This window comes from Electrophorus electricus, chromosome 12 (assembly GCF_041902795.1).
Source record: "Electrophorus electricus isolate QZ-2024a chromosome 12, ASM4190279v1, whole genome shotgun sequence".
In the NCBI taxonomy this organism is placed as follows: domain Eukaryota; kingdom Metazoa; phylum Chordata; class Actinopteri; order Gymnotiformes; family Gymnotidae; genus Electrophorus; species Electrophorus electricus.
The window spans coordinates 16,821,000-16,842,936 of NC_137508.1; positions in this window are offsets into that span (position 1 = coordinate 16,821,000).

Below are 21,937 nucleotides of genomic sequence, written 5' to 3' on the forward strand. Positions count from 1 at the left end.
TCAGGGCAAGAGATTGTGTTTTAGACTAAAAGGGAATGCATTATAAGAAGACTCTTTACTTAGAAACTTTGTTCTTTACCTTTTTCACACTATGAAACAGCTTTGTATTGACCTTAAACACTGTTTCAGGGCAAGAGATTGTGTTTTCGACTAAAAGGGAATGAATTATAAGAAGAATCTTTACTTAGAAACTCTGTTCTTTACCTTTTTCACACTATGAAACAGCTTTGTATTCACCTTAAACACTGTTGCAGGGCAAGAGATCGTGTTTAGACTAAAAGGGAATGCATTATAAGAAGAATCTTTACTTAGAAACTCTGTTCTTTACCTTTTTCACACTATGAAACAGCTTTGTATTCACCTTAAACACTGTTTCAGGGCAAGATATTGTGTTTTAGACTAAAAGGGAATGCATTATAAGAAGAATCTTTACTTAGAAACTCTGTTCTTTACCATTTTCACACTATGAAACAGCTTTGTATTCACCTTAAACACTGTTGCAGGGCAAGAGATTGTGTTTAGACTAAAAGGGAATGTATTATAAGAAGAATCTACTTTGAAACTCTGTTCTTTACCTTTCTCACACTATGAAACAGCTTTGTATTCACCTTAAACACTGTTTCAGGGCAAGAGATTATGTTTTAGACTAAAAGGGGATGCATTATAAGAAGAATCTTTATTTAGAAACTCTGTTCTTTACCTTTTTCACACTATGAAACAGCTTTGTATTCACCTTAAACACTGTTTCAGGGCAAGAGATTGTGTTTTAGACTAAAAGGGAATGCATTATAAGAAGACTCTTTACTTAGAAACTTTGTTCTTTACCTTTTTCACACTATGAAACAGCTTTGTATTGACCTTAAACACTGTTTCAGGGCAAGAGATTGTGTTTTCGACTAAAAGGGAATGAATTATAAGAAGAATCTTTACTTAGAAACTCTGTTCTTTACCTTTTTCACACTATGAAACAGCTTTGTATTCACCTTAAACACTGTTGCAGGGCAAGAGATCGTGTTTAGACTAAAAGGGAATGCATTATAAGAAGAATCTTTACTTAGAAACTCTGTTCTTTACCTTTTTCACACTATGAAACAGCTTTGTATTCACCTTAAACACTGTTTCAGGGCAAGATATTGTGTTTTAGACTAAAAGGGAATGCATTATAAGAAGAATCTTTACTTAGAAACTCTGTTCTTTACCATTTTCACACTATGAAACAGCTTTGTATTCACCTTAAACACTGTTGCAGGGCAAGAGATTGTGTTTAGACTAAAAGGGAATGTATTATAAGAAGAATCTACTTTGAAACTCTGTTCTTTACCTTTCTCACACTATGAAACAGCTTTGTATTCACCTTAAACACTGTTTCAGGGCAAGAGATTATGTTTTAGACTAAAAGGGGATGCATTATAAGAAGAATCTTTATTTAGAAACTCTGTTCTTTACCTTTTTCACACTATGAAACAGCTTTGTATTCACCTTAAACACTGTTTCAGGGCAAGAGATTGTGTTTTAGACTAAAAGGGAATGTATTATAAGAAGAATCTTTACTTTGAAACTGTTCTTTACCTTTTTCACACTATGAAACAGCTTTGTATTCACCTTAAACACCGTTTCAGCGCAAGAGATTGCGTTTTACACGAAAAGGGAATGCATTATAAGAAGAATCTTTACTTAGAAACTCTGTTCTTTACCATTTTCACACTATGAAACATCTTTGTATTCACCTTAAACACTGTTGCAGGGCAAGAGATTGTGTTTAGACTAAAAGGGAATGTATTATAAGAAGAATCTTTACTTTGAAACTCTGTTCTTTACCTTTTTCACACTATGAAACAGCTTTGTATTCACCTTAAACACTGTTTCAGGGCAAGAGATTGTGTTTTAGACTAAAAGGGAATGCATTATAAGAAGACTCTTTACTTAGAAACTTTGTTCTTTACCTTTTTCACACTATGAAACAGCTTTGTATTGACCTTAAACACTGTTTCAGGGCAAGAGATTGTGTTTTCGACTAAAAGGGAATGAATTATAAGAAGAATCTTTACTTAGAAACTCTGTTCTTTACCTTTTTCACACTATGAAACAGCTTTGTATTCACCTTAAACACTGTTGCAGGGCAAGAGATCGTGTTTAGACTAAAAGGGAATGCATTATAAGAAGAATCTTTACTTAGAAACTCTGTTCTTTACCTTTTTCACACTATGAAACAGCTTTGTATTCACCTTAAACACTGTTTCAGGGCAAGATATTGTGTTTTAGACTAAAAGGGAATGCATTATAAGAAGAATCTTTACTTAGAAACTCTGTTCTTTACCATTTTCACACTATGAAACAGCTTTGTATTCACCTTAAACACTGTTGCAGGGCAAGAGATTGTGTTTAGACTAAAAGGGAATGTATTATAAGAAGAATCTACTTTGAAACTCTGTTCTTTACCTTTCTCACACTATGAAACAGCTTTGTATTCACCTTAAACACTGTTTCAGGGCAAGAGATTATGTTTTAGACTAAAAGGGGATGCATTATAAGAAGAATCTTTATTTAGAAACTCTGTTCTTTACCTTTTTCACACTATGAAACAGCTTTGTATTCACCTTAAACACTGTTTCAGGGCAAGAGATTGTGTTTTAGACTAAAAGGGAATGCATTATAAGAAGACTCTTTACTTAGAAACTTTGTTCTTTACCTTTTTCACACTATGAAACAGCTTTGTATTGACCTTAAACACTGTTGCAGGGCAAGAAATTGTGTTTTAGACTAAAAGGGAATGCATTATAAGAAGAATCTACTTTGAAACTCTGTTCTTTACCTTTTTCACACTATGAAACAGCTTTGTATTCACCTTAAACACTGTTGCAGGGCAAGAGATCGTGTTTAGACTAAAAGGGAATGCATTATAAGAAGAATCTTTTCTTAGAAACTCTGTTCTTTACCTTTTTTACACAATGAAACAGTTTTGTATTCACCTTAAACACTGTTTCAGGGCAAGAGATCGTGTTTAGACTAAAAGGGAATGCATTATAAGAAGAATATTTTCTTAGAAACTCTGTTCTTTACCTTTTTCACACTATGAAACAGCTTTGTATTCACCTTAAACACTGTTTCAGGGCAAGAGATTGTATTTTAGACTAAAAGGGAATGCATTATAGGAATAATCTTTACTTTGAAACTCTGTTCTTTACCTTTTTCACACAAAGAAATAGATTTGTATTCACCTTAAACACTGTTGCAGGGCAAGAGATTGTGTTTTAGACTAAAAGGGAATGCATTATAAGAAGAATCTTTACTTTGAAACTGTTCTTTACCTTTTTCACACTATGAAACAACTTTGTATTCAACTTAAACACCGTTTCAGGGCAATAGATTGTGTTTTAGACTAAAAGGGGATGCATTATAAGAAGAATCTTTACTTAGAAACTCTGTTCTTTACCTTTTTCACACTATGAAACAGCTTTGTATTCACCTTAAACACTGTTGCAGGGCAAGAGATTGTGTTTAGACTAAAAGGGAATGTATTATAAGAAGAATCTTTACTTTGAAACTGTTCTTTACCTTTTTCACACTATGAAACAGCTTTGTATTCACCTTAAACACCGTTTCAGCGCAAGAGATTGCGTTTTACACGAAAAGGGAATGCATTATAAGAAGAATCTTTACTTAGAAACTCTGTTCTTTACCATTTTCACACTATGAAACATCTTTGTATTCACCTTAAACACTGTTGCAGGGCAAGAGATTGTGTTTAGACTAAAAGGGAATGTATTATAAGAAGAATCTTTACTTTGAAACTCTGTTCTTTACCTTTTTCACACTATGAAACAGCTTTGTATTCACCTTAAACACTGTTTCAGGGCAAGAGATTGTGTTTTAGACTAAAAGGGAATGCATTATAAGAAGACTCTTTACTTAGAAACTTTGTTCTTTACCTTTTTCACACTATGAAACAGCTTTGTATTGACCTTAAACACTGTTTCAGGGCAAGAGATTGTGTTTTCGACTAAAAGGGAATGAATTATAAGAAGAATCTTTACTTAGAAACTCTGTTCTTTACCTTTTTCACACTATGAAACAGCTTTGTATTCACCTTAAACACTGTTGCAGGGCAAGAGATCGTGTTTAGACTAAAAGGGAATGCATTATAAGAAGAATCTTTACTTAGAAACTCTGTTCTTTACCTTTTTCACACTATGAAACAGCTTTGTATTCACCTTAAACACTGTTTCAGGGCAAGATATTGTGTTTTAGACTAAAAGGGAATGCATTATAAGAAGAATCTTTACTTAGAAACTCTGTTCTTTACCATTTTCACACTATGAAACAGCTTTGTATTCACCTTAAACACTGTTGCAGGGCAAGAGATTGTGTTTAGACTAAAAGGGAATGTATTATAAGAAGAATCTACTTTGAAACTCTGTTCTTTACCTTTCTCACACTATGAAACAGCTTTGTATTCACCTTAAACACTGTTTCAGGGCAAGAGATTATGTTTTAGACTAAAAGGGGATGCATTATAAGAAGAATCTTTATTTAGAAACTCTGTTCTTTACCTTTTTCACACTATGAAACAGCTTTGTATTCACCTTAAACACTGTTTCAGGGCAAGAGATTGTGTTTTAGACTAAAAGGGAATGTATTATAAGAAGAATCTTTACTTTGAAACTGTTCTTTACCTTTTTCACACTATGAAACAGCTTTGTATTCACCTTAAACACCGTTTCAGCGCAAGAGATTGCGTTTTACACGAAAAGGGAATGCATTATAAGAAGAATCTTTACTTAGAAACTCTGTTCTTTACCATTTTCACACTATGAAACATCTTTGTATTCACCTTAAACACTGTTGCAGGGCAAGAGATTGTGTTTAGACTAAAAGGGAATGTATTATAAGAAGAATCTTTACTTTGAAACTCTGTTCTTTACCTTTTTCACACTATGAAACAGCTTTGTATTCACCTTAAACACTGTTTCAGGGCAAGAGATTGTGTTTTAGACTAAAAGGGAATGCATTATAAGAAGACTCTTTACTTAGAAACTTTGTTCTTTACCTTTTTCACACTATGAAACAGCTTTGTATTGACCTTAAACACTGTTTCAGGGCAAGAGATTGTGTTTTCGACTAAAAGGGAATGAATTATAAGAAGAATCTTTACTTAGAAACTCTGTTCTTTACCTTTTTCACACTATGAAACAGCTTTGTATTCACCTTAAACACTGTTGCAGGGCAAGAGATCGTGTTTAGACTAAAAGGGAATGCATTATAAGAAGAATCTTTACTTAGAAACTCTGTTCTTTACCTTTTTCACACTATGAAACAGCTTTGTATTCACCTTAAACACTGTTTCAGGGCAAGATATTGTGTTTTAGACTAAAAGGGAATGCATTATAAGAAGAATCTTTACTTAGAAACTCTGTTCTTTACCATTTTCACACTATGAAACAGCTTTGTATTCACCTTAAACACTGTTGCAGGGCAAGAGATTGTGTTTAGACTAAAAGGGAATGTATTATAAGAAGAATCTACTTTGAAACTCTGTTCTTTACCTTTCTCACACTATGAAACAGCTTTGTATTCACCTTAAACACTGTTTCAGGGCAAGAGATTATGTTTTAGACTAAAAGGGGATGCATTATAAGAAGAATCTTTATTTAGAAACTCTGTTCTTTACCTTTTTCACACTATGAAACAGCTTTGTATTCACCTTAAACACTGTTTCAGGGCAAGAGATTGTGTTTTAGACTAAAAGGGAATGCATTATAAGAAGACTCTTTACTTAGAAACTTTGTTCTTTACCTTTTTCACACTATGAAACAGCTTTGTATTGACCTTAAACACTGTTTCAGGGCAAGAGATTGTGTTTTCGACTAAAAGGGAATGAATTATAAGAAGAATCTTTACTTAGAAACTCTGTTCTTTACCTTTTTCACACTATGAAACAGCTTTGTATTCACCTTAAACACTGTTGCAGGGCAAGAGATCGTGTTTAGACTAAAAGGGAATGCATTATAAGAAGAATCTTTACTTAGAAACTCTGTTCTTTACCTTTTTCACACTATGAAACAGCTTTGTATTCACCTTAAACACTGTTTCAGGGCAAGATATTGTGTTTTAGACTAAAAGGGAATGCATTATAAGAAGAATCTTTACTTAGAAACTCTGTTCTTTACCATTTTCACACTATGAAACAGCTTTGTATTCACCTTAAACACTGTTGCAGGGCAAGAGATTGTGTTTAGACTAAAAGGGAATGTATTATAAGAAGAATCTACTTTGAAACTCTGTTCTTTACCTTTCTCACACTATGAAACAGCTTTGTATTCACCTTAAACACTGTTTCAGGGCAAGAGATTATGTTTTAGACTAAAAGGGGATGCATTATAAGAAGAATCTTTATTTAGAAACTCTGTTCTTTACCTTTTTCACACTATGAAACAGCTTTGTATTCACCTTAAACACTGTTTCAGGGCAAGAGATTGTGTTTTAGACTAAAAGGGAATGTATTATAAGAAGAATCTTTACTTTGAAACTGTTCTTTACCTTTTTCACACTATGAAACAGCTTTGTATTCACCTTAAACACCGTTTCAGCGCAAGAGATTGCGTTTTACACGAAAAGGGAATGCATTATAAGAAGAATCTTTACTTAGAAACTCTGTTCTTTACCATTTTCACACTATGAAACATCTTTGTATTCACCTTAAACACTGTTGCAGGGCAAGAGATTGTGTTTAGACTAAAAGGGAATGTATTATAAGAAGAATCTTTACTTTGAAACTCTGTTCTTTACCTTTTTCACACTATGAAACAGCTTTGTATTCACCTTAAACACTGTTTCAGGGCAAGAGATTGTGTTTTAGACTAAAAGGGAATGCATTATAAGAAGACTCTTTACTTAGAAACTTTGTTCTTTACCTTTTTCACACTATGAAACAGCTTTGTATTGACCTTAAACACTGTTTCAGGGCAAGAGATTGTGTTTTCGACTAAAAGGGAATGAATTATAAGAAGAATCTTTACTTAGAAACTCTGTTCTTTACCTTTTTCACACTATGAAACAGCTTTGTATTCACCTTAAACACTGTTGCAGGGCAAGAGATCGTGTTTAGACTAAAAGGGAATGCATTATAAGAAGAATCTTTACTTAGAAACTCTGTTCTTTACCTTTTTCACACTATGAAACAGCTTTGTATTCACCTTAAACACTGTTTCAGGGCAAGATATTGTGTTTTAGACTAAAAGGGAATGCATTATAAGAAGAATCTTTACTTAGAAACTCTGTTCTTTACCATTTTCACACTATGAAACAGCTTTGTATTCACCTTAAACACTGTTGCAGGGCAAGAGATTGTGTTTAGACTAAAAGGGAATGTATTATAAGAAGAATCTACTTTGAAACTCTGTTCTTTACCTTTCTCACACTATGAAACAGCTTTGTATTCACCTTAAACACTGTTTCAGGGCAAGAGATTATGTTTTAGACTAAAAGGGGATGCATTATAAGAAGAATCTTTATTTAGAAACTCTGTTCTTTACCTTTTTCACACTATGAAACAGCTTTGTATTCACCTTAAACACTGTTTCAGGGCAAGAGATTGTGTTTTAGACTAAAAGGGAATGTATTATAAGAAGAATCTTTACTTTGAAACTGTTCTTTACCTTTTTCACACTATGAAACAGCTTTGTATTCACCTTAAACACCGTTTCAGCGCAAGAGATTGCGTTTTACACGAAAAGGGAATGCATTATAAGAAGAATCTTTACTTAGAAACTCTGTTCTTTACCATTTTCACACTATGAAACATCTTTGTATTCACCTTAAACACTGTTGCAGGGCAAGAGATTGTGTTTAGACTAAAAGGGAATGTATTATAAGAAGAATCTTTACTTTGAAACTCTGTTCTTTACCTTTTTCACACTATGAAACAGCTTTGTATTCACCTTAAACACTGTTTCAGGGCAAGAGATTGTGTTTTAGACTAAAAGGGAATGCATTATAAGAAGACTCTTTACTTAGAAACTTTGTTCTTTACCTTTTTCACACTATGAAACAGCTTTGTATTGACCTTAAACACTGTTTCAGGGCAAGAGATTGTGTTTTCGACTAAAAGGGAATGAATTATAAGAAGAATCTTTACTTAGAAACTCTGTTCTTTACCTTTTTCACACTATGAAACAGCTTTGTATTCACCTTAAACACTGTTGCAGGGCAAGAGATCGTGTTTAGACTAAAAGGGAATGCATTATAAGAAGAATCTTTACTTAGAAACTCTGTTCTTTACCTTTTTCACACTATGAAACAGCTTTGTATTCACCTTAAACACTGTTTCAGGGCAAGATATTGTGTTTTAGACTAAAAGGGAATGCATTATAAGAAGAATCATTACTTAGAAACTCTGTTCTTTACCATTTTCACACTATGAAACAGCTTTGTATTCACCTTAAACACTGTTGCAGGGCAAGAGATTGTGTTTAGACTAAAAGGGAATGTATTATAAGAAGAATCTACTTTGAAACTCTGTTCTTTACCTTTCTCACACTATGAAACAGCTTTGTATTCACCTTAAACACTGTTTCAGGGCAAGAGATTATGTTTTAGACTAAAAGGGGATGCATTATAAGAAGAATCTTTATTTAGAAACTCTGTTCTTTACCTTTTTCACACTATGAAACAGCTTTGTATTCACCTTAAACACTGTTTCAGGGCAAGAGATTGTGTTTTAGACTAAAAGGGAATGCATTATAAGAAGACTCTTTACTTAGAAACTTTGTTCTTTACCTTTTTCACACTATGAAACAGCTTTGTATTGACCTTAAACACTGTTTCAGGGCAAGAGATTGTGTTTTCGACTAAAAGGGAATGAATTATAAGAAGAATCTTTACTTAGAAACTCTGTTCTTTACCTTTTTCACACTATGAAACAGCTTTGTATTCACCTTAAACACTGTTGCAGGGCAAGAGATCGTGTTTAGACTAAAAGGGAATGCATTATAAGAAGAATCTTTACTTAGAAACTCTGTTCTTTACCTTTTTCACACTATGAAACAGCTTTGTATTCACCTTAAACACTGTTTCAGGGCAAGATATTGTGTTTTAGACTAAAAGGGAATGCATTATAAGAAGAATCTTTACTTAGAAACTCTGTTCTTTACCATTTTCACACTATGAAACAGCTTTGTATTCACCTTAAACACTGTTGCAGGGCAAGAGATTGTGTTTAGACTAAAAGGGAATGTATTATAAGAAGAATCTACTTTGAAACTCTGTTCTTTACCTTTCTCACACTATGAAACAGCTTTGTATTCACCTTAAACACTGTTTCAGGGCAAGAGATTATGTTTTAGACTAAAAGGGGATGCATTATAAGAAGAATCTTTATTTAGAAACTCTGTTCTTTACCTTTTTCACACTATGAAACAGCTTTGTATTCACCTTAAACACTGTTTCAGGGCAAGAGATTGTGTTTTAGACTAAAAGGGAATGTATTATAAGAAGAATCTTTACTTTGAAACTGTTCTTTACCTTTTTCACACTATGAAACAGCTTTGTATTCACCTTAAACACCGTTTCAGCGCAAGAGATTGCGTTTTACACGAAAAGGGAATGCATTATAAGAAGAATCTTTACTTAGAAACTCTGTTCTTTACCATTTTCACACTATGAAACATCTTTGTATTCACCTTAAACACTGTTGCAGGGCAAGAGATTGTGTTTAGACTAAAAGGGAATGTATTATAAGAAGAATCTTTACTTTGAAACTCTGTTCTTTACCTTTTTCACACTATGAAACAGCTTTGTATTCACCTTAAACACTGTTTCAGGGCAAGAGATTGTGTTTTAGACTAAAAGGGAATGCATTATAAGAAGACTCTTTACTTAGAAACTTTGTTCTTTACCTTTTTCACACTATGAAACAGCTTTGTATTGACCTTAAACACTGTTTCAGGGCAAGAGATTGTGTTTTCGACTAAAAGGGAATGAATTATAAGAAGAATCTTTACTTAGAAACTCTGTTCTTTACCTTTTTCACACTATGAAACAGCTTTGTATTCACCTTAAACACTGTTGCAGGGCAAGAGATCGTGTTTAGACTAAAAGGGAATGCATTATAAGAAGAATCTTTACTTAGAAACTCTGTTCTTTACCTTTTTCACACTATGAAACAGCTTTGTATTCACCTTAAACACTGTTTCAGGGCAAGATATTGTGTTTTAGACTAAAAGGGAATGCATTATAAGAAGAATCTTTACTTAGAAACTCTGTTCTTTACCATTTTCACACTATGAAACAGCTTTGTATTCACCTTAAACACTGTTGCAGGGCAAGAGATTGTGTTTAGACTAAAAGGGAATGTATTATAAGAAGAATCTACTTTGAAACTCTGTTCTTTACCTTTCTCACACTATGAAACAGCTTTGTATTCACCTTAAACACTGTTTCAGGGCAAGAGATTATGTTTTAGACTAAAAGGGGATGCATTATAAGAAGAATCTTTATTTAGAAACTCTGTTCTTTACCTTTTTCACACTATGAAACAGCTTTGTATTCACCTTAAACACTGTTTCAGGGCAAGAGATTGTGTTTTAGACTAAAAGGGAATGCATTATAAGAAGACTCTTTACTTAGAAACTTTGTTCTTTACCTTTTTCACACTATGAAACAGCTTTGTATTGACCTTAAACACTGTTGCAGGGCAAGAAATTGTGTTTTAGACTAAAAGGGAATGCATTATAAGAAGAATCTACTTTGAAACTCTGTTCTTTACCTTTTTCACACTATGAAACAGCTTTGTATTCACCTTAAACACTGTTGCAGGGCAAGAGATCGTGTTTAGACTAAAAGGGAATGCATTATAAGAAGAATCTTTACTTAGAAACTCTGTTCTTTACCTTTTTCACACTATGAAACAGCTTTGTATTCACCTTAAACACTGTTGCAGGGCAAGAGATCGTGTTTAGACTAAAAGGGAATGCATTATAAGAAGAATCTTTACTTAGAAACTCTGTTCTTTACCTTTTTTACACAATGAAACAGCTTTGTATTCACCTTAAACACTGTTGCAGGGCAAGAGATCATGTTTAGACTAAAAGGGAATGCATTATAAGAAGAATCTTTTCTTAGAAACTCTGTTCCTTACCTTTTTTACACAATGAAACAGTTTTGTATTCACCTTAAACACTGTTTCAGGGCAAGAGATCGTGTTTAGACTAAAAGGGAATGCATTATAAGAAGAATATTTTCTTAGAAACTCTGTTCTTTACCTTTTTCACACTATGAAACAGTTTTGTATTCACCTTAAACACTGTTTCAGGGCAAGAGATTGTATTTTAGACTAAAAGGGAATGCATTATAGGAATAATCTTTACTTTGAAACTCTGTTCTTTACCTTTTTCACACAAAGAAATAGATTTGTATTCACCTTAAACACTGTTGCAGGGCAAGAGATTGTGTTTTAGACTAAAAGGGAATGCATTATAAGAAGAATCTTTACTTTGAAACTGTTCTTTACCTTTTTCACACTATGAAACAGCTTTGTATTCACCTTAAACACTGTTTCAGGGCAAGAGATTGTATTTTAGACTAAAAGGGAATGCATTATAGGAATAATCTTTACTTAGAAACTCTGTTCTTTACCTTTTTCACACTATGAAACAGCTTTGTATTCACCTTAAACACTGTTTCAGGGCAAGAGATTGTGATTTAGACTAAAAGGGAATGCATTATAAGAAGAATCTTTACTTTGAAACTGTTCTTTACCTTTTTCACACAATGAAATAGATTTGTATTCACCTTAAACACTGTTGCAGGGCAAGAGATTGTGTTTAGACTAAAAGGGAATGTATTATAAGAAGAATCTTTACTTTGAAACTGTTCTTTACCTTTTTCACACTATGAAACAGCTTTGTATTCACCTTAAACACCGTTTCAGGGCAAGAGATTGTGTTTTAGACTAAAAGGGAATGCATTATAAGAAGAATCTTTACTTTGAAACTGTTCTTTACCTTTTTCACACTATGAAACAGCTTTGTATTCACCTTAAACACCGTTTCAGGGCAATAGATTGTGTTTTAGACTAAAAGGGGATGCATTATAAGAAGAATCTTTACTTAGAAACTCTGTTCTTTACCTTTTTCACACTATGAAACAGCTTTGTATTCACCTTAAACACTGTTGCAGGGCAAGAGATTGTGTTTAGACTAAAAGGGAATGTATTATAAGAAGAATCTTTACTTTGAAACTGTTCTTTACCTTTTTCACACTATGAAACAGCTTTGTATTCACCTTAAACACCGTTTCAGGGCAAGAGATTGCGTTTTACACGAAAAGGGAATGCATTATAAGAGGAATCTTTACTTAGAAACTCTGTTCTTTACCATTTTCACACTATGAAACATCTTTGTATTCACCTTAAACACTGTTGCAGGGCAAGAGATTGTGTTTAGACTAAAAGGGAATGTATTATAAGAAGAATCTTTACTTAGAAACTGTTCTTTACCTTTTTCACACTATGAAACAGCTTTGTATTCACCTTAAACACTGTTTCAGGGCAAGAGATTGTGTTTTCGACTAAAAGGGGATGCATTATAAGAAGAATCTTTATTTAGAAACTCTGTTCTTTACCTTTTTCACACTATGAAACAGCTTTGTATTCACCTTAAACACTGTTTCAGGGCAAGAGATTGTGTTTTAGACTAAAAGGGAATGCATTATAAGAAGACTCTTAGAAACTTTGTTCTTTACCTTTTTCACACTATGAAACAGCTTTGTATTGACCTTAAACACTGTTGCAGGGCAAGAAATTGTGTTTTCGACTAAAAGGGAATGCATTATAAGAAGAATCTTTACTTAGAAACTCTGTTCTTTACCTTTTTCACACTATGAAACAGCTTTGTATTCACCTTAAACACTGTTGCAGGGCAAGAGATCGTGTTTAGACTAAAAGGGAATGCATTATAAGAAGAATCTTTACTTAGAAACTCTGTTCTTTACCTTTTTTACACAATGAAACAGCTTTGTATTCACCTTAAACACTGTTGCAGGGCAAGAGATCGTGTTTAGACTAAAAGGGAATGCATTATAAGAAGAATCTTTTCTTAGAAACTCTGTTCTTTACCTTTTTTACACAATGAAACAGTTTTGTATTCACCTTAAACACTGTTTCAGGGCAAGAGATCGTGTTTAGACTAAAAGGGAATGCATTATAAGAAGAATATTTTCTTAGAAACTCTGTTCTTTACCTTTTTCACACTATGAAACAGCTTTGTATTCACCTTAAACACTGTTTCAGGGCAAGAGATTGTATTTTAGACTAAAAGGGAATGCATTATAGGAATAATCTTTACTTTGAAACTCTGTTCTTTACCTTTTTCACACAAAGAAATAGATTTGTATTCACCTTAAACACTGTTGCAGGGCAAGAGATTGTGTTTTAGACTAAAAGGGAATGCATTATAAGAAGAATCTTTACTTTGAAACTGTTCTTTACCTTTTTCACACTATGAAACAGCTTTGTATTCAACTTAAACACCGTTTCAGGGCAATAGATTGTGTTTTAGACTAAAAGGGGATGCATTATAAGAAGAATCTTTACTTAGAAACTCTGTTCTTTACCTTTTTCACACTATGAAACAGCTTTGTATTCACCTCTAACACTGTTGCAGGGCAAGAGATCGTGTTTAGACTAAAAGGGAATGCATTATAAGAAGAATCTTTACTTAGAAACTCTGTTCTTTACCTTTTTCACACTATGAAACAGCTTTGTATTCACCTTAAACACTGTTTCAGGGCAAGAGATTGTGTTTTAGACTAAAAGGGAATGCATTATAAGAAGAATCTTTACTTAGAAACTCTGTTCTTTACCATTTTCACACTATGAAACAGCTTTGTATTCACCTTAAACACTGTTGCAGGGCAAGAGATTGTGTTTAGACTAAAAGGGAATGTATTATAAGAAGAATCTACTTTGAAACTCTGTTCTTTACCTTTCTCACACTATGAAACAGCTTTGTATTCACCTTAAACACTGTTTCAGGGCAAGAGATTATGTTTTAGACTAAAAGGGGATGCATTATAAGAAGAATCTTTATTTAGAAACTCTGTTCTTTACCTTTTTCACACTATGAAACAGCTTTGTATTCACCTTAAACACTGTTTCAGGGCAAGAGATTGTGTTTTAGACTAAAAGGGAATGCATTATAAGAAGACTCTTTACTTAGAAACTTTGTTCTTTACCTTTTTCACACTATGAAACAGCTTTGTATTGACCTTAAACACTGTTGCAGGGCAAGAAATTGTGTTTTAGACTAAAAGGGAATGCATTATAAGAAGAATCTTTACTTAGAAACTCTGTTCTTTACCTTTTTCACACTATGAAACAGCTTTGTATTCACATTAAACACTGTTGCAGGGCAAGAGATCGTGTTTAGACTAAAAGGGAATGCATTATAAGAAGAATCTTTACTTAGAAACTCTGTTCTTTACCTTTTTCACACTATGAAACAGCTTTGTATTCACCTTAAACACTGTTGCAGGGCAAGAGATCGTGTTTAGACTAAAAGGGAATGCATTATAAGAAGAATCTTTACTTAGAAACTCTGTTCTTTACCTTTTTTACACAATGAAACAGCTTTGTATTCACCTTAAACACTGTTGCAGGGCAAGAGATCATGTTTAGACTAAAAGGGAATGCATTATAAGAAGAATCTTTTCTTAGAAACTCTGTTCTTTACCTTTTTTACACAATGAAACAGTTTTGTATTCACCTTAAACACTGTTTCAGGGCAAGAGATCGTGTTTAGACTAAAAGGGAATGCATTATAAGAAGAATATTTTCTTAGAAACTCTGTTCTTTACCTTTTTCACACTATGAAACAGCTTTGTATTCACCTTAAACACTGTTTCAGGGCAAGAGATTTTATTTTAGACTAAAAGGGAATGCATTATAGGAATAATCTTTACTTTGAAACTCTGTTCTTTACCTTTTTCACACAAAGAAATAGATTTGTATTCACCTTAAACACTGTTGCAGGGCAAGAGATTGTGTTTTAGACTAAAAGGGAATGCATTATAAGAAGAATCTTTACTTTGAAACTGTTCTTTACCTTTTTCACACTATGAAACAGCTTTGTATTCACCTTAAACACTGTTTCAGGGCAAGAGATTGTATTTTAGACTAAAAGGGAATGCATTATAGGAATAATCTTTACTTAGAAACTCTGTTCTTTACCTTTTTCACACTATGAAACAGCTTTGTATTCACCTTAAACACTGTTTCAGGGCAAGAGATTGTGATTTAGACTAAAAGGGAATGCATTATAAGAAGAATCTTTACTTTGAAACTGTTCTTTACCTTTTTCACACAATGAAATAGATTTGTATTCACCTTAAACACTGTTGCAGGGCAAGAGATTGTGTTTAGACTAAAAGGGAATGTATTATAAGAAGAATCTTTACTTTGAAACTGTTCTTTACCTTTTTCACACTATGAAACAGCTTTGTATTCACCTTAAACACCGTTTCAGGGCAAGAGATTGTGTTTTAGACTAAAAGGGAATGCATTATAAGAAGAATCTTTACTTTGAAACTGTTCTTTACCTTTTTCACACTATGAAACAGCTTTGTATTCACCTTAAACACCGTTTCAGGGCAATAGATTGTGTTTTAGACTAAAAGGGGATGCATTATAAGAAGAATCTTTACTTAGAAACTCTGTTCTTTACCTTTTTCACACTATGAAACAGCTTTGTATTCACCTTAAACACTGTTGCAGGGCAAGAGATTGTGTTTAGACTAAAAGGGAATGTATTATAAGAAGAATCTTTACTTTGAAACTGTTCTTTACCTTTTTCACACTATGAAACAGCTTTGTATTCACCTTAAACACCGTTTCAGGGCAAGAGATTGCGTTTTACACGAAAAGGGAATGCATTATAAGAGGAATCTTTCCTTAGAAACTCTGTTCTTTACCATTTTCACACTATGAAACATCTTTGTATTCACCTTAAACACTGTTGCAGGGCAAGAGATTGTGTTTAGACTAAAAGGGAATGCATTATAAGAAGACTCTTAGAAACTTTGTTCTTTACCTTTCTCACACTATGAAACAGCTTTGTATTGACCTTAAACACTGTTGCAGGGCAAGAAATTGTGTTTTCGACTAAAAGGGAATGCATTATAAGAAGAATCTTTACTTAGAAACTCTGTTCTTTACCTTTTTCACACTATGAAACAGCTTTGTATTCACCTTAAACACTGTTGCAGGGCAAGAGATCGTGTTTAGACTAAAAGGGAATGCATTATAAGAAGAATCTTTACTTAGAAACTCTGTTCTTTACCTTTTTTACACAATGAAACAGCTTTGTATTCACCTTAAACACTGTTGCAGGGCAAGAGATCGTGTTTAGACTAAAAGGGAATGCATTATAAGAAGAATCTTTACTTAGAAACTGTTCTTTACCTTTTTCACACTATGAAACAGCTTTGTATTCACCTTAAACACTGTTTCAGGGCAAGAGATTGTATTTTAGACTAAAAGGGAATGCATTATAGGAATAATCTTTACTTAGAAACTGTTCTTTACCTTTTTCAGACTATGAAACAGCTTTGTATTCACCTTAAACACTTTTTCAGGGCAAGAGATTGTGTTTTAGACTAAAAGGGAATGCATTATAAGAAGAATCTTTACTTAGAAACTCTGTTCTTTACCTTTTTTACACAATGAAACAGTTTTGTATTCACCTTAAACACTGTTTCAGGGCAAGAGATCGTGTTTAGACTAAAAGGGAATGCATTATAAGAAGAATATTTTCTTAGAAACTCTGTTCTTTACCTTTTTCACACTATGAAACAGCTTTGTATTCACCTTAAACACTGCTTCAGGGCAAGAGATTGTATTTTAGACTAAAAGGGAATGCATTATAGGAATAATCTTTACTTTGAAACTCTGTTCTTTACCTTTTTCACACAAAGAAATAGATTTGTATTCACCTTAAACACTGTTGCAGGGCAAGAGATTGTGTTTTAGACTCAAAGGGAATGCATTATAAGAAGAATCTTTACTTTGAAACTGTTCTTTACCTTTTTCACACTATGAAACAGCTTTGTATTCAACTTAAACACCGTTTCAGGGCAATAGATTGTGTTTTAGACTAAAAGGGGATGCATTATAAGAAGAATCTTTACTTAGAAACTCTGTTCTTTACCTTTTTCACACTATGAAACAGCTTTGTATTCACCTTAAACACTGTTGCAGGGCAAGAGATTGTGTTTAGACTAAAAGGGAATGCATTATAAGAAGAATCTTTACTTTGAAACTGTTCTTTACCTTTTTCACACTATGAAACAGCTTTGTATTCAACTTAAACACTGTTGCAGGGCAAGAGATCGTGTTTAGACTAAAAGGGAATGCATTATAAGAAGAATCTTTACTTAGAAACTCTGTTCTTTACCTTTTTCACACTATGAAACAGCTTTGTATTCACCTTAAACACTGTTGCAGGGCAAGAGATCGTGTTTAGACTAAAAGGGAATGCATTATAAGAAGAATCTTTACTTAGAAACTCTGTTCTTTACCTTTTTTACACAATGAAACAGCTTTGTATTCACCTTAAACACTGTTGCAGGGCAAGAGATCATGTTTAGACTAAAAGGGAATGCATTATAAGAAGAATCTTTTCTTAGAAACTCTGTTCTTTACCTTTTTTACACAATGAAACAGTTTTGTATTCACCTTAAACACTGTTTCAGGGCAAGAGATCGTGTTTAGACTAAAAGGGAATGCATTATAAGAAGAATCTTTTCTTAGAAACTCTGTTCCTTACCTTTTTTACACAATGAAACAGTTTTGTATTCACCTTAAACACTGTTTCAGGGCAAGAGATCGTGTTTAGACTAAAAGGGAATGCATTATAAGAAGAATATTTTCTTAGAAACTCTGTTCTTTACCTTTTTCACACTATGAAACAGTTTTGTATTCACCTTAAACACTGTTTCAGGGCAAGAGATTGTATTTTAGACTAAAAGGGAATGCATTATAGGAATAATCTTTACTTTGAAACTCTGTTCTTTACCTTTTTCACACAAAGAAATAGATTTGTATTCACCTTAAACACTGTTGCAGGGCAAGAGATTGTGTTTTAGACTAAAAGGGAATGCATTATAAGAAGAATCTTTACTTTGAAACTGTTCTTTACCTTTTTCACACTATGAAACAGCTTTGTATTCACCTTAAACACTGTTTCAGGGCAAGAGATTGTATTTTAGACTAAAAGGGAATGCATTATAGGAATAATCTTTACTTAGAAACTCTGTTCTTTACCTTTTTCACACTATGAAACAGCTTTGTATTCACCTTAAACACTGTTTCAGGGCAAGAGATTGTGATTTAGACTAAAAGGGAATGCATTATAAGAAGAATCTTTACTTTGAAACTGTTCTTTACCTTTTTCACACAATGAAATAGATTTGTATTCACCTTAAACACTGTTGCAGGGCAAGAGATTGTGTTTAGACTAAAAGGGAATGTATTATAAGAAGAATCTTTACTTTGAAACTGTTCTTTACCTTTTTCACACTATGAAACAGCTTTGTATTCACCTTAAACACCGTTTCAGGGCAAGAGATTGTGTTTTAGACTAAAAGGGAATGCATTATAAGAAGAATCTTTACTTTGAAACTGTTCTTTACCTTTTTCACACTATGAAACAGCTTTGTATTCACCTTAAACACCGTTTCAGGGCAATAGATTGTGTTTTAGACTAAAAGGGGATGCATTATAAGAAGAATCTTTACTTAGAAACTCTGTTCTTTACCTTTTTCACACTATGAAACAGCTTTGTATTCACCTTAAACACTGTTGCAGGGCAAGAGATTGTGTTTAGACTAAAAGGGAATGTATTATAAGAAGAATCTTTACTTTGAAACTGTTCTTTACCTTTTTCACACTATGAAACAGCTTTGTATTCACCTTAAACACCGTTTCAGGGCAAGAGATTGCGTTTTACACGAAAAGGGAATGCATTATAAGAGGAATCTTTACTTAGAAACTCTGTTCTTTACCATTTTCACACTATGAAACATCTTTGTATTCACCTTAAACACTGTTGCAGGGCAAGAGATTGTGTTTAGACTAAAAGGGAATGTATTATAAGAAGAATCTTTACTTAGAAACTGTTCTTTACCTTTTTCACACTATGAAACAGCTTTGTATTCACCTTAAACACTGTTTCAGGGCAAGAGATTGTGTTTTCGACTAAAAGGGGATGCATTATAAGAAGAATCTTTATTTAGAAACTCTGTTCTTTACCTTTTTCACACTATGAAACAGCTTTGTATTCACCTTAAACACTGTTTCAGGGCAAGAGATTGTGTTTTAGACTAAAAGGGAATGCATTATAAGAAGACTCTTAGAAACTTTGTTCTTTACCTTTTTCACACTATGAAACAGCTTTGTATTGACCTTAAACACTGTTGCAGGGCAAGAAATTGTGTTTTCGACTAAAAGGGAATGCATTATAAGAAGAATCTTTACTTAGAAACTCTGTTCTTTACCTTTTTCACACTATGAAACAGCTTTGTATTCACCTTAAACACTGTTGCAGGGCAAGAGATCGTGTTTAGACTAAAAGGGAATGCATTATAAGAAGAATCTTTACTTAGAAACTCTGTTCTTTACCTTTTTTACACAATGAAACAGCTTTGTATTCACCTTAAACACTGTTGCAGGGCAAGAGATCGTGTTTAGACTAAAAGGGAATGCATTATAAGAAGAATCTTTTCTTAGAAACTCTGTTCTTTACCTTTTTTACACAATGAAACAGTTTTGTATTCACCTTAATCACTGTTTCAGGGCAAGAGATCGTGTTTAGACTAAAAGGGAATGCATTATAAGAAGAATATTTTCTTAGAAACTCTGTTCTTTACCTTTTTCACACTATGAAACAGCTTTGTATTCACCTTAAACACTGTTTCAGGGCAAGAGATTGTATTTTAGAATAAAAGGGAATGCATTATAGGAATAATCTTTACTTTGAAACTCTGTTCTTTACCTTTTTCACACAAAGAAATAGATTTGTATTCACCTTAAACACTGTTGCAGGGCAAGAGATTGTGTTTTAGACTAAAAGGGAATGCATTATAAGAAGAATCTTTACTTTGAAACTGTTCTTTACCTTTTTCACACTATGAAACAGCTTTGTATTCAACTTAAACACCGTTTCAGGGCAATAGATTGTGTTTTAGACTAAAAGGGGATGCATTATAAGAAGAATCTTTACTTAGAAACTCTGTTCTTTACCTTTTTCACACTATGAAACAGCTTTGTATTCACCTCTAACACTGTTGCAGGGCAAGAGATCGTGTTTAGACTAAAAGGGAATGCATTATAAGAAGAATCTTTACTTAGAAACTCTGTTCTTTACCTTTTTCACACTATGAAACAGCTTTGTATTCACCTTAAACACTGTTTCAGGGCAAGAGATTGTGTTTTAGACTAAAAGGGAATGCATTATAAGAAGAATCTTTACTTAGAAACTCTGTTCTTTACCATTTTCACACTATGAAACAGCTTTGTATTCACCTTAAACACTGTTGCAGGGCAAGAGATTGTGTTTAGACTAAAAGGGAATGTATTATAAGAAGAATCTACTTTGAAACTCTGTTCTTTACCTTTCTCACACTATGAAACAGCTTTGTATTCACCTTAAACACTGTTTCAGGGCAAGAGATTATGTTTTAGACTAAAAGGGGATGCATTATAAGAAGAATCTTTATTTAGAAACTCTGTTCTTTACCTTTTTCACACTATGAAACAGCTTTGTATTCACCTTAAACACTGTTTCAGGGCAAGAGATTGTGTTTTAGACTAAAAGGGAATGCATTATAAGAAGACTCTTTACTTAGAAACTTTGTTCTTTACCTTTTTCACACTATGAAACAGCTTTGTATTGACCTTAAACACTGTTGCAGGGCAAGAAATTGTGTTTTAGACTAAAAGGGAATGCATTATAAGAAGAATCTTTACTTAGAAACTCTGTTCTTTACCTTTTTCACACTATGAAACAGCTTTGTATTCACATTAAACACTGTTGCAGGGCAAGAGATCGTGTTTAGACTAAAAGGGAATGCATTATAAGAAGAATCTTTACTTAGAAACTCTGTTCTTTACCTTTTTCACACTATGAAACAGCTTTGTATTCACCTTAAACACTGTTGCAGGGCAAGAGATCGTGTTTAGACTAAAAGGGAATGCATTATAAGAAGAATCTTTACTTAGAAACTCTGTTCTTTACCTTTTTTACACAATGAAACAGCTTTGTATTCACCTTAAACACTGTTGCAGGGCAAGAGATCATGTTTAGACTAAAAGGGAATGCATTATAAGAAGAATCTTTTCTTAGAAACTCTGTTCTTTACCTTTTTTACACAATGAAACAGTTTTGTATTCACCTTAAACACTGTTTCAGGGCAAGAGATCGTGTTTAGACTAAAAGGGAATGCATTATAAGAAGAATATTTTCTTAGAAACTCTGTTCTTTACCTTTTTCACACTATGAAACAGCTTTGTATTCACCTTAAACACTGTTTCAGGGCAAGAGATTTTATTTTAGACTAAAAGGGAATGCATTATAGGAATAATCTTTACTTTGAAACTCTGTTCTTTACCTTTTTCACACAAAGAAATAGATTTGTATTCACCTTAAACACTGTTGCAGGGCAAGAGATTGTGTTTTAGACTAAAAGGGAATGCATTATAAGAAGAATCTTTACTTTGAAACTGTTCTTTACCTTTTTCACACTATGAAACAGCTTTGTATTCACCTTAAACACTGTTTCAGGGCAAGAGATTGTATTTTAGACTAAAAGGGAATGCATTATAGGAATAATCTTTACTTAGAAACTCTGTTCTTTACCTTTTTCACACTATGAAACAGCTTTGTATTCA